Source organism: Ochotona curzoniae, unplaced genomic scaffold, assembly GCF_017591425.1.
Source record: "Ochotona curzoniae isolate NIBS_2020 unplaced genomic scaffold, NIBS_Ocur_1.0 contig_4064, whole genome shotgun sequence".
In the NCBI taxonomy this organism is placed as follows: domain Eukaryota; kingdom Metazoa; phylum Chordata; class Mammalia; order Lagomorpha; family Ochotonidae; genus Ochotona; species Ochotona curzoniae.
In genome coordinates, this window is record NW_024466107.1 from 9,250,205 (window position 1) to 9,253,843 (window position 3,639).

Below are 3,639 nucleotides of genomic sequence, written 5' to 3' on the forward strand. Positions count from 1 at the left end.
GGCTATTTTTAAGCACACGAGAAGAAGGAATATTTATTGCTTGGCTGCTGGCTTTGCATCTCACCTCAGTTTCTATTTCAGACGTGGCCCTATAAATGGACAATGCTGTGATCACACCGGTGCAGATAAGAAAGAGCAGGGCAGAGAGCAGCCTGGTGGAAGGCACGAGTGGGAGGAAGGCCGGGGCTGCCAAGAGTGCTGTTAGTCACAGAAGGGCTAGAAGAGCATCCAGAAACAAACTCGGTGAAGATACTGACCAGTATCATGGGTTCTTTTCTATTTGGGGGATAAGGTTGAGGGTCTTTAAAACCATGGACCACGATGGGGCCAGCTTGGTGGCCTAGCAGGCTGGGATTCTGCCTGTGGTGCTGTCAACCCCCATGGGCACTGGTTCATGTCCTGGCTGCTTCACTTTCAAGCCAGCTCTCTGCTGATGGCTTGGGAAAGCAGGAGATATGTCTCAAGTCCTTGTTCCCCTATATGTATACGGGAGATCTGGAAGAAGCTCCTGGCTTTGAATCAGCTCAGCTCTGGGCATTGAGGCCACTTGGGGAGTGAACCAGCAGATGGAATATATCTCTCTCTCGGTCTCCCCTTCTCTCCTTTCAAGCAAAAATGAATTTTAAAAAACCTGTAGTTATGAAAGCCTATGAAAAGTGACCAATATTTTCACTGAGTGCTGCGTTTTCTGCATGTTTCCAGCGAGTCCCTGACTTATTTAACTATTACCGGTTCCTCAAGGCAAGTCACTCTAGAACCTTCTGGAAGTAGATCGTAACATTCATGAGCATCTTATGGTAGTCGCTTCCTTCTTCAAGGGCCCTGGGGTCCTCAGCAAATGAGGTTCTGGACCTGTGAACTGCTTTGAGATTGCAGTTAGGTGAGAGGCCGCCATCACTCATGGCATTATGACTCAAGCCAACTTCCTAGCCCTTAGATCTAAAGTTTTATTATATTGATAAAGGGTTGGGCACATTATGGCCCATGGCCAGATCTAGCCCACCACCTGTTTTTGTATAGCTTTGAATGAAGAATGGCTTTGACATCAATAATTGAACAAATCAAACGAACAATAATCTCTGATGACACGTGAGCACTGTGTGAACAGTGTCATTGCGTGACGTGTTGTTGGCTCACAGCCACATCCTCTGGGTTACTCGTGAGGCACGGATGACAGCAATTCAAAATGGTACTTTTGATGGAGTTCATACGTGATGGTTTCCTCTCTTGTAAGGTAGTGTTGGGCAAATTACGGAGACACAGCTAAAACTCCACCGCATGCTGAGTGCCACACATATCATTATACTGTGAAATATTCTGTCATCAGTTCATAACAATTACGTCATGACAAGAAAACAAGGGGGGAGCAGACGTCGCGTGCGTGTTTTTGAAGCACGGTGAGAGGTTGATTATTCAGCTCTCAAACGCAGGAGCAGACTATGCGTTCATCACACAGCGACACTGTAGTTTCGAAGTGGCCCGTTTGTTAGCCAAGCGAGCACTTACAGATGGCGAGTTCATGAAATCGTGCGTTGTCAGAGCAGCCAGAGAGAGGCGTCTAGAGAAAAGAAACTTGTTTTAGACTATTAGCTTTTCAGCAAGAACAGTTGCTTGACGAGTTCCGAACATGAAGAAAAACAGCAATGCAGAAACAAAGCAGCTACATCTGAATGATTTTCTGTGGCTCTGAATGAGCCCACAGGTGTTTATGGTGCTATTGTTGTTAATTCCAGAGATTAATGCCTAGTCAATTTCTAGTAAAAAAATTAGCCTCTCTGGATAATCTGTGTGAAAAAAAAAAGAGATGAACACAACACAAAGAAGGTGACAAAACACAAACTTGGTATAACCTGAAATGATGTGTTACAGTTGAGGGCCTTAAGGAGAAAAAACAGAGTTTTACAAAGCTTCTAATGTAGAAATGTTTACAGCTTATTTTTATTTGCTGTGTTATCCCTCCACAGATATCTTTTAAAAATATTTTTTAAATCTTGTGTTGTTTAGTCAACAGTGTGCATGTTGAGCTTTGGTTGCTATTACAGGCAAATATGAACATTTTCGTAAGTTTTTGGAAATGTAAACATCATAACTTTCGCATGATTTTACATGGGTCAAGTTTTATTACAATAAATATCTTGAGCTGAAGGCTGAAATGAATTTTTTTTTTTCTGAAAGGAAAGATTATCTGAAATCATTATTCTCAAACACTGAGTGGCTTTGGGAATTGCCTTTGTTACAGACTGAACAATATTTGTTAATGAATTAACCTACAAATACAAGCCAACGTCACTTCTAGATGTGCATCTTAACTAGAATAAAATTGTTTTGACAACTAATGTTTGAACTATAATTGACGTTAAATTTCTTTGTATGTTTTCTGAATTTAAAATGAGTTTCTCATCCCTTAATAAATTCATCGCAGATATATTAGCAAGTTCATACTAAAGTTTCAGTAATGTTTTTCAGAACTCAAGACAAATATAAAGAAACTTTAATCCTTCACAGTCTAACTCACTGTCCAAATGAAGAAATTCTACTAAGCTCCTATTTAAATCGGTACATTTTAATGAGTATGAAACTATATGCTCCTAAGATAATGATCATATTTGCTGATATTTATCTATATAGAACATAATTTCAAACACTGGATCTAATATATGACAGTTCATGGAAATCAGCATTAATCAATTAGCTTGGCAAACAATTTGGTGATAGAAAACATTGCCTTTGGACTTGAATTAAGTAAAATATCATCTCTCCCAGAACTTCAATTCCCTTCGCTGGCAGTTGTGTACCACCATTTTGAATTGCATTAATATTTTTATGTGGACATTTGTTTCAACTTTTGTTACGTGAGTACCTACCTAATTGTATCAGTTTTGCTGCTTGTCCCACAAAGCCTGAAACAAATGTAGATTCTGAGCATCCACAAAGGCCTTTTCTGTCTTGCTTTCAGCAGGCAGACAGGAGAAAGTAAGAGATTGTTTGAACACTGGAAGCTCTCTGCTTCCCTAAGTGCAATTTGGGCTGAGAGAGTCAAGTGTGAACTTGTCACTTTCTCTCTGCAGGAGCTCCTGAAGAAGCCTCACTGTTGTGGAGAAGCATCCTGCTTGCTGCCTGAACCTCCCAGGCCCTTGCTACAGTGAAGACATCAACATCAAGCAGAACAAGAACCCAAGGATCCAGCTGCAGAACCTGTGCAAAGCATCCATTGCTAGGGCTCTATTGTTGGCAGGAAGCTTGGTACTCAAGACTGCGGGGTAACTCTGGCTTGGGGGGATTATTTCTGGTGTAAATTTCTCTCCGGTAGGAAAGAGGAAGCATTCTCATCTTTTTTGACCAGAGACCACTCAACCGACGTAATTGTTCAATGGAGAACACGATGGAATTCCAGCAGCCGCAGGTGCAGGAAGCAGCCATCCGTCCCGAGGTTGGGAGGAGGGATTGGCAGATATGAGAATCACTGAAGCACAGAGTTTGGAGAAGGTTTAGCCTTGGGGAGCTAAATCCCAGAACTCAGAGGACGGGCATCCTTTCTCCCAGCGCTGTTCGTGAGCTTAGAGGATGTATCCCATTGGTCTGCATCCTGGACCCCCAGGGAAAGAACACCAGGGTTCTGGTAGTTCTGAGAGGGCACAT